The sequence below is a fragment of the Micromys minutus genome (genome assembly GCF_963924665.1).
Source record: "Micromys minutus genome assembly, chromosome: 29".
In the NCBI taxonomy this organism is placed as follows: domain Eukaryota; kingdom Metazoa; phylum Chordata; class Mammalia; order Rodentia; family Muridae; genus Micromys; species Micromys minutus.
Window position 1 is genome coordinate 7,828,171 of NC_137964.1, and position 10,586 is coordinate 7,838,756.

A 10,586-nucleotide genomic window follows, 5' to 3' on the forward strand; every position below is an offset into this window, starting at 1 on the left:
CGGTGTTCCTGTGCTGTACTGGACAGCTGCCCAGTATAGGAGGAAGGGCAGCTACGGGGCACTTTCAGAGGGGAACTGGTTCATTTTGCGTCAACTTAAATGCCATATGCCACTACATAATGTTGAAACATCGCCTTTTCTTTTGTCCCACCCCAAACCCCAGCTACCTCCTTTGGTTTTCCAAGACAGGGTTTCCCTGTGTAGCCCTGAATGTCTTGAAACTTGCTCTGTAGACCGGGCTGGCCTCAAACTAGAGATTTGTATACCTCTGTATCCCGAGTGCTGGGACTAAAGGCATGTGCCACCACACCTAGGTCATTGCCTTTCCTAATTTTTTTTTTAAAAATTGTCTTCTTTTAATTTCCCTACATGGAAAGAGGGTAATGTCGGTGAGGTTGTTTAATCTGGGGGTTAAGAAGAGGGTCCAGCCACTTTCCTCTGTCTAGCAGCGCGGAGGCCTGCACAATGCCTGGAGTTATTGTAAAAGACATTAACCAGCAGGAGTTCGTCAGCTGGCAGCCTTCCTCAAAAAGTCCGGGAAGCTGAAAGTCCCCGAATGGGTGGGTGCTGTCAGGCTGGCCAAACATAAAGAACTTGCCCCATAGGACGAGAACTGGTTCTACATCCAAGGTGCTTCCACAGCGAGGCACCTGTACCTCTAAGGTGATGCAGGGGTTGGTTCCATGACCAAGATCTATGGAGGATGGCGGAGAAATGGTGTCAGGCCCTGCCACTTCAGCAGAGGCTCTAAGAGAGTGGCCTGCTGGGTCCTCCAAGCCCGGGAAAGGCTGAAAATGATGGAAAAGGACCAAGATAGAGGCCACAAGCTAATATCTCAGGGATACAGAGATCTGGACAGAATCGCTGGACAGGTGGCAGCTGCCAACGAGAAGCATTAGAACAAAGCATGCTGAGTAAATAAATTGCCTCATTCATCAAAAATTTAAAAATTAAAAAAGGAAGATAGTCCTGGTGAAACGGACATACCATATTCCATCCTCTGGTATTCTTTGCAGGGTAGCTGTTGCTCTCAAAGTCTGTTGCAGCAGAGTTAAGTTCCTGACCTGAAGACACCTCTTTTGTATCATCACTGATGCTATCCTGGCCCCTACCAAATGCCAGCTGCCGCCCAGCATCCATTTGTGAACCTGTTCACATCCTCCAACCAGCTGCAAGTGTCTTGCTCATCTTTGAAACACTGGTGACTGACTCGGCAACTGAATGCGGCTGGAAGGATGGGCTAACACTTGTAGCACCAGGCTGAAGAAGGCATAGCCACTTCCTTCCTGTCTGCTTGTGGGAAGCCAGATGCCCTGTCATGAGGATGCAGAAGGTCTTGGGAGAAACTAACATGGAGGAGGAAAGAAAGCCTCCTGTCAACAGCCAGATGCCACATGATCTATACACAACTGAGCTGTCTTAGCAGTGATTCTTCTAGAAAAAAATCAAAGTTAAGTATAGCTATGCCTACAGTCAATATATTGATCCCAGAGAGACCCTGAGCCAGAAAGCTCAGCTAAGATACATACCCCTGGAGTTCTGATCCATGGGAAAAATGAGATAGTACATTTGTTATTGTTTGTCTTCTGTCTTAATTTTTAGATTTAGTTATTTGTTTGTGCATGAGAGGTAATCTGCATATATGTATGTGCACCACGTTTGTGTCTGGTGCTCACAAAGGCAGAAAGCCTGGGCTGTTAGCCACCATGTGTGTGCTGGGAACTGAACTCTGGTCCTCTTCAAGATTGTTGGGTGCTCTTAACTGCTGAGCCAATCCCTCTAATTGGAAAGATAATATTTTATTGTTATGATAAGTCACCAACTTTTAGAAGTAATTTGTCACACAGCAATGTTTAGCAATAATAGAGACACCGAGGTGTCACACTGTTTGGTGGACAACGAGGCAATGTTTTCTAAGAGATGCAAAGCCAAAGCTAGTGCAAATTCTGTGCATGTCTGGGTCGCCAAGAGAGAAGGATGGAGGCAGAGACATAGCTTAAGAGTTTCCTGTAATAATGCAAAGACCATGGAAAGTCTGTTTAGTGAAAACGAAAGGAAATACTTCAGGGTGAAGACAAGAGCCGAGGGAATCTGAAGGCACAGTGAAAGATGCCGGTTAGGTTTCAAGTACTAGAAAAGTAGCTTTAGCTGAGTTTTGTTGCCCCTGTGTTGATAAAGCTCCAATAGTCTGGGTATGAAGAGTTAAGATGTTACCGATCAGAAGCTAAGATGACCTCGGCCTATCTTAGCCATTTAAAAAGTCAGTCTATTAGGAGCTGGAGAGATGGCTCAGTGGTTAAGAGCATTGACTGTTCTCCCAGAGGTCCTGAGTTCAATTCCCAGGAACCACATGGTGGCCATAACCATCTGTAATGGGATCTGATGCCCTCTGAAGAGAGTGACAATGTACTCACATACATGAAATAAATAAATCTTTAAAAAAATAAAAAGTCGATCTATTATCTTCCTGTGTATCTGACAACATTCTTGTCCAAGAGATCAAGTCCTGACTACTTACTCTACTCAGAAGACCCCTCCCTGATCCTGCAACACCCCACACTGAGCTCAGAAGAAGCTATACTTGAGATGACATCCATTACCCCTTGGGTCTTCCTCCTCTACCTCTCTTTTCTAAAATAACTATTCCCTCCCGTTTCATTTTTACATAAATAAAAAGTCTGCAAATGTAAGAGCTCAAGACCCAAAGCTGCTTGGGCTGCACCATCTGGAGCCTTCCACCTTCATAGTCGATTCTGATATTGCTATTGTCACAGGGGATGCCATAGGATGACCCTACCAACAGCCTGTGTGTGAATTACCCTCCCCCCTTTTTGAGACAGAGTGTCTTAGTTATGGTTTTACTGGTGTGAACAGACCATGGCCAAAGCAACTCTTATAAAAACAGCATGTAGTTGGGGCTGGCTTACAGGGTCAGAGGTTCAGTCCATTATCATCATGGCGGGACCATGGCAGCCTCCAGGCAGGCATGGTACAGGAGCTGAGAGTTCTACATCTTCATCTAAAGGCTGCCAGTGGAAGACTGACTTCCAGGCAGCTAGGGTGAATGTCTTAAGCCCACACCCACAGTGACACACTCACTCCAACAGAGCCCCCCACACCTCCTTATAGTGTCCCCTAGGCCAAGCATACACAAATCATCACACAGGGTTTCTTTGTGTATCCTGGTTGTCCTGGAACTCTCTCTGTACACCATACTGGCCTGCCTCTGTCTCCTGAGGGCTGGGAATAAAGGTGTTCACCCTCACTGTTCAGCTCCTGTCTGTGAATACTTAAATAGACTGCCCGGGCACCAAATGGTTACTGTTGATACCACAACACCATCACACAAGACAGGCATACCTCAACTAGAGTTTTATCAACACAGGCAACAAAATTCACCTAAAACTACAGCTTGACTTCTCCACATCCTCTGGGCTGCACATTCCTTCTCTCGAGTTCCTGCTCCTCTTCCTGTCATTGGTTCTAGGGCTGTGAGACATTCTTCCCGCCTTCACAGCTGTAAAAAGTCTGGAGATGGCTCAGCAGTCAAGAATGTGGTTGTCATCCATGTGGTTAGGTGGATGACAACCGCCTGTCACTTCAGCTCTGGGCGATCTGACACTCTCTCCCAGGCTCTGTGAGCACCTATACCCACACATGAACATACTCATGTACATATACATGTAATTAAAGAGAAATAGTCCTTTGTTTTGTTTTTGAGACAGGATTTCTCTGTGTAACAGCCCTGGCTGTCCCAGAAATCTCTTTGTATACCATACAGCTCTCAAACTCACACAGATCTGCTGGCCTCTGCCTCCCAAGTTCTGGGATTAAAGGCATGCATCACTACACCTGGAAAAGATAAATAATTTTTTAAAAAAATGTCCTCATGGGCCAGAATTCTCCTAAGAGCCCTGTTATGATGCTTTCTGCATGCTTATGATGTTAATAATTTATCTAATAAACTTATTTTAAGGCATCATTCACATTTGTGTGTGTGTGTGTGTGTGTGTGCGCGCGCGCGCGCGCGCGTGTTCTCAGAGGTCAAGAGTTAACTCTCTTAGAGCTGAAGTTTTTACATTAAGCTCTACTGGAATGGACTGCCTAATGCAGGTGCTGGGAATCGAACTCTGGTCCTCTGGGAGAAGAGCACATACTCTTCACTGCTGAGCTGTCTCTCCAGCCCACAATAAATTTCTTACCTGAAAAAAATGGTTTGCCCATTTACTCCCCCCTTGAGTCTCACACTTGAAACCTTTCAGTTTTCTGTCACCAAAGAGACCACCCGAGGCCCAAATCACTTGCTTATTTTGGTTGATTATTATGAAACTTGTCAAGTCCAAGATTGGGCAGCCATGTCTGCTTGGTGAAGGCTGCGTGTTGCCTCAAAGGAGGCTGCCTCTCTTTCTTACAACTTGATAGTCCAGAGACTAGTTTGGCACCATTAGAGTGAGAACTCACTTTCCTGAGAACTATCCAAAATACACAAAAAGACATTCATCCATTCTTTGAAATCTTCCCGTGTTCCAACACGTTGATTTGGGGGAGATACTCAACCCACAACTATGGGGTATCAAGATCTCATTTACCCAAAGAGTACATGTAGATCAGGAAGCAGATGAGGGAGCCCCTGTCATCCAGAGTAAGAAACCCCTCCCCGTTCTCAGAACTCACGCATGGCGGCGTTGGGGGGGGTTGGGGAGGTGAGGGGAAAGGGGGGTTGGGGGGACTGTGTTTGTTTACACCGGGCATCTGGGCGATCTTTCCCTGAAGGACAGGCTCCACTTCACAGAGCAGCCTGCTCACTGCCAAGAGCTCGTAGGGTGTCAGTCTCCGCCATCAGTATTTTTAGCATATGGCCTTTGGAGCTGAAAGAACAACATCCACCTCCCAGAACTGGTCCTCCCGCTGCCACATAGGACTGCATCAAAGAGGGCGCTTTAGGTAGGTCTGACAGGGGGGGAGCCTTTGCTGCCTATCAGTTGGAGGAGATGAAGTCAGACTGCCAGTGTTCTAGAAAGCCTGTCTCTTGCCTCTCTCTTTGGCAGCAGAGGCCAACCGACTCGGTGCAAATCAGATGCTAACGGTAACCCCTTCACCCAGAAATCCCAAGTGGAAGGAAGCCTCTCGTGAAATTGCCTCCAGCGACAGTTACAGACAGCCCGAAGGGAATACCTGTCCAGGTGATCCGGGAAAAGAAAAGCACCAGGATGTAAACATCATTTTTTACAGATCTCATAACAGGCCCCAAGCCAAACCCGTTGGGATTCACCTCATGCTTTGTTGCACCAGATGAAGTCTGATTTGGGACAGAGCCAGAAAACACGGAAGGAAGACACGAGAAAGGGTGAAGAGCTTCTAAATTAGATTCCGCTGGGGCTGGGAAAAACAGACACGACTGCAGTAGCTGAGGTCAATGCAAGCATTTAAAAACCTTCCTTTTAATGATAATCAAACATTAAAATGAGTGCATCCTCTGCTCTCTGGAAGATCCTGTCTAAACAGGAATATTATCTTGCTATCTCATTTCTGATACAGCGTGGGTCTTGACTACCAGCCTGCTGTTCCGATGGGAGGTGATGAATCCTCTAGGAGGTGGGGCTTAGCGGAGGAAGTTAGATTTGTAGGGACAGGCTTTTGAAGGAGATATTGGGACCATGCCCTCCCTCCTTTGCTTCCTGGATGCTGTGACTCCATTTAACAAGCAGTATTTGGCCCTAAGTATAAATATAGAGGTAGGGTGACTGGTTTATAGCCACGTAGACATTATCTGATTACTACCACCCAGGAAGCACAGATTAATGCATAACTTATTCCTATAGGAAAAAAATGTCCCATGTCCAATCTGGTAGGGATTAAGATAGTAAAATGAGATAGTTGCTGTCCCTCATTTTGACTCTCAGATCATTGAAACAATAGATCCCCAACAATGAGATCTCCTAGAAACCTCATGCAGGGAGAACAGAAAGCATAAAGCCTGGGCCAGTAAGTAGAAACATTTTTCATGAAAGAGATTTACACATTGTCAAATCACTGTAAAGGAGAGACAGTGTCTAATCAGTGATGGGCTGAACCACACCTTGACCATGACTGTGTAGATACACATAACCCCAACCCTCTACTTAAACATCCTAAAGATAAACTTGGGGTCACTAGATCTTCTCAGTGTGGCCACATTGAAGGGCATCTCCCTTTTCTGCTTTTCAGTCTTCATTTGGCTCTTTTCATTGACCTACTAATTAATTCTGGCTTGGGGTACAGGCTACGAATGGTAACTATGTGCTACCTAGGAACGTAAATATATTTGGATCATATGACTGTGTGGATGCAGTAAAACCATGTCATAAAATCTAGGGTGGAGAATTTGAAGCCACCAGATAGTCATAGGGTGCAGCACACTGGCCTGAATGCCATGGAGAGGAGGATATTTAACATTATAAGGCCCTACTGGTATTTTATCTGACCATACAGTGAGCCATCAAGGGACACACAGGTAGAGAACGCTCTGCTGTTCTGAGGACTTTACCTGAGCTCAGTGACCATTGCATTAGTTGAATTGCATCCATCCACCCATCCATCTACCCATTCACCCATCCATCTATCTACCCATGCATCCACCCATCGATCTACCCATCCACCCATCCAACTACCCATCCATCCATCTATCTACCCATCCACCCACCCATCCATCCATCCATCTATCCATCCATCCATCCATCTATCCATCCATCCATCCATCTATCCATCCATCCATCCAAACCCAGTCTTTTTCCTTACCTCTAGCTTTACCCAAGCTGGAAACCTGTCCCAACCTCCAGTGTCTCTAGCTTGTCACTATTGTAGCCCTGGCTGTCCTGAAACTCATTTGTAGACCAGGCTGGACTGGAATTCATAGAAACCCACCCCACTCTTCCTCCTGTGTGCTAGGATTAAGAAAGTGTACTACTGGGATAGGCCTAAATTTGCTAATATTGTAAATAAACACCTGTATTTGCCCAGGTTAAATGGATGAAAACGTAATGTCAGCATCCAGCTGTGCTTCTGCCTCCAGTGAGACCTCTTTGAACTTTGCTGTTGTGGCCTCCTCAACATCTACGGGTTCTACATATATTTAGGAATACTTCCTGTATGATGTGTGATCTGAGAGTTAATACTGAAGATCAGAATAAAAGAACTCATGCTTGCCTATAGCCAGCTATCAAAGGAAACGGGGATTACTTAGCAAACTGATACAGCTTGTGAACTTACTGTGATTCAATGCGTTCTGACATCGGGGAGAGACTCAAGCACAGTTGTCTGGTTTTTGCCTAGAAGACTTACAGCAAGGGCAGCGTATTCGGCAGGACCAATGTACTCCGGAAGCCTCCAGTACAGTCATGATGGCAGATGGTAATACCATTCCTGGAGAAAACGGCTTCGTCAGAGGAAAGGGCATAGCAGCCAGGCAATTCCAACAGTAATGCCATCATTGTTGGTCATCAGTGGCCCCTGTGTGGTTTGTGGGGGACTGGGGTTCCACACAGCCACATCTGTGAACTCTGAAATGATGTGGTTACCTGACATTTGGAAGTTTGCAGTTTTGCATGCCATTTTGCATCTTGCCACCTGTAGGAAAAGGCAGGTGAGATGGACAGTTAGGAACAAGTCAACTTGACCGTGGACCTGGGAGGGGGTGGAGCTGCACACCTGCAGGAGTGTGTTTGTGTGTGTGTTGTGTGTGTGTGTGTGTGTGTGTGTGTGTGTGTGTTTCCTCCACAGTTCCAGATTAGGTAAAGTGAACTTATCTTCCATAGGCTAGGGAGTGGGAAAAGCACTGTTCACTTTTGCTGAAAGATGAGGGTTTCTCTACTCCTAACTTAGGAGCCCACATTAAGAGTATACAGACGTGATGCTAGCATCCAGCTGCTGCACAACCTGCCTCGGCCCTTCTCCTCTCATAGGAACCAGCTGGCACCTGCTGAGACACTGACTGTGAATCTCTAGCTAAAAGAGTCCCAGGTACCAGGGAGATGTCATCCAAGTGTGTACTGATGGACACAAACCCTGCTTCACACCAGCCTGATTGCTTCCCTTTTGGGAACCAGAGAGCCTGGCTGCGTGTTTATGCTGTGGAGTCACCCCCGTCCTCAGAAAAAGAGAAGAAATGGCCACTTTTGCCGTGATCTCTCACTTCCTCTCTTCAGAGCCTCTGCTATGCCGTCATCTGCCTGTGGCAGTGATGACTCTCCTAATAAATTCATTGCCCTCCGTGTTGGCTATTTCTCCATTGCTGTGACAGGATATCATGACCAAGGCAACTTAGAGAAGGAAGAGTTTATTTTGGTTTGTGGTACCAGAGAGTCCATGATGTCAGGTGGGAGGTGGACATGGTAGCATGATATAGAACTCACATCTTAAGCCACAAGCATGAAGAAATAGGTGAGGGTTCAAGTTCTCAAAATCCACCCGTAGTGACATCCTTCCTCCAGCAGGTCTGCACCTTCAAAACGTCCCCAAACAGTACCACCAACTGGAAGGGAATGTTCAAAATGTCTGAGCCTATAGGGAAATTTTCTAATTTAAGCCACCACACATCCCCAATCCATCTCTCTTGAACTTGCAAGAGACCTTTCAAAGAGGTACTTCATAACCAAAGCTATGCAGTCCTCCCTGACCTCCTGAAACAGCAGCAGGATGAGACTGTTGTTTTTCCAGATTAGCAGCTCTCTCCCCAACAAACTCCCCCCCAATTAAGCTCACACCACTATGGGAAGTGTTTTTATTTGTCTGGTTGGCATTATTTTTTAATCAAAGTTAGTTATCTTGACATGGGCCCATATTCCCTGACCCTTCTTCCTCTTCCAGGTGGTTGTGAAGTTGATCTCCCCCACCAGTGGGATCAGATACAGTTTCTACATGTATTAGGGATAAGAGATGGAGGCCATCTTGGCCGTGTAAGCTTGATGATACAAATTTGGGTAACCACTTTATTCCAAAACAAAATTGCCCTGCACTTTGGTTTTGTTCATGCATTCCTTCAAGGGGTCTGAGAGTGTCACCTTTCTATGCCACCATTACTATCACAAGCACAACCATTACTGCCAGCAGCAGCAGCAGCATTTGCCTGGTGTCTTCCCAGCCAATGGGAGTGGGGATTAGGAATAGAATCCCTACACCCCTGTGGTGGTTTGAATACACTTGGCCCAGGGAGTGCCACTATTAGGGGGTATGGCCTTGTTGGAGTAGGCTTAGCCTTGTCAAAGAAAGTGAGTCCCTGTGAGGGTGGGCTTGGGACCCTCCTCCTGGCTGCATGGGAGACAATCTTCTCCTGGTTCCCTTTGGAATAATTTAGAACATTCAGCTCCTCCAGCACTATGTCTGCTTGCATGCTGCCATGCTTCCCTGCCTTGAAGGTGATAACAGACTGAACCTCTGAACCCATAAACTGGCCTCAATTAAATGCTGTCCTTTATGAGTGGCTTTGGTCACGGTGTCTCTTCACAGCAATGGTAACCTTAAGTACAACAACCCTCCCCGCACCCCCCAACTTGGTTTCCAAAAGGAGTCTGGAAGACATCTTGGGATTTGGACTTGATAGCTTGACATGTACATCCTCCATTAGAAGGCATGCAGCTTAGACAGACAGCTTCAGGTTTCTGCTCTCGGAGTCTCCACTAAGGCTATCTGAGTGAGGAGCACTATGAGGAGCTTGAGGGATGACCCGTCATATGAATTCCAATATGGTGGCTTCCTCTGAGGCAAGTGGCATGAATGGTGTCAGCAAAAACTAAATAAAGAGCAAGGGGGAAGGCCAATTTACAAAACATAATAAAAACCATGCATGCTGCTTTTAACTCATCTTTGAGTACTAATTTCGCACTTCCACTGCTAAATTAACAATAAGCCAGCCGTGGTCTTTTGTTGGCGATAAAGATCCACAAGAAACTTGAAATGAGCTGCAGCATTAAAGAGGAACCAAGAACATGGGTCTTAAAGTGGCTCAAAAACTAACAAAACTGGGAGGGGAGCCTGCAGCAATCGCTGCTTTTACTCATTCTCTCCTGGCCCAAAGTTACGGATCATCAGCAAAGCGGACAGCGGTGAGGGTGACCAGCGGTAAGATGCCTTCCTATCTTAGACCTGTCCTGAGTCTGAGGCTGCCCCGAGCAAGTTTTTAGCTGGCTGTGAGACTACCTTAAATAATATTAAGGTCAAGTACTTCCTCCTCTATTGACTTGAAAGGAAGGAGTTGCCGGTTTTGTGTTCAAGGCCCACATCACCCAGAGAAGAAAGCAACACTGTGTTCCTTTCTTCACACACTGAAGGACAAAGGGCTCCGAGCACCGCTCTTTCTCTTTTCCCTTTCCTGATTTTACCACCGTGTCCTCCGCAGAGTGTCTTTTCGTTGCCCTCTATGAAGACTTTGAGTTTCTATTTCTCCATCTTTTCATGTCCTCTTGGCAGTGGCCGGCGCCTCCCTGTTGCTTGGCATGTTGCTCCTTAGCTCGCTGACTCCAATAAATTGTCCTCCAGTTCCCTTCCGAGGCTATTTTTAAAATTCTCTTACCAGCCAGGCTAGGAACCTGCAGAGCAGACTCTTTGCCCCC

The 10,586-nt window shown here is 46.4% G+C and overlaps 1 pseudogene across 1 annotated transcript; it reads left to right on the forward strand.

The window, feature by feature from the left end:
- The first annotated feature begins 465 nt into the window (after positions 1 to 465).
- LOC308439087 (small ribosomal subunit protein eS19-like) lies at positions 466 to 899 on the forward strand (annotated as a pseudogene). The gene has a single exon. The product of its transcript is annotated as a small ribosomal subunit protein eS19-like (transcript).
- Positions 900 to 10,586: the final 9,687 nt, after the last annotated feature.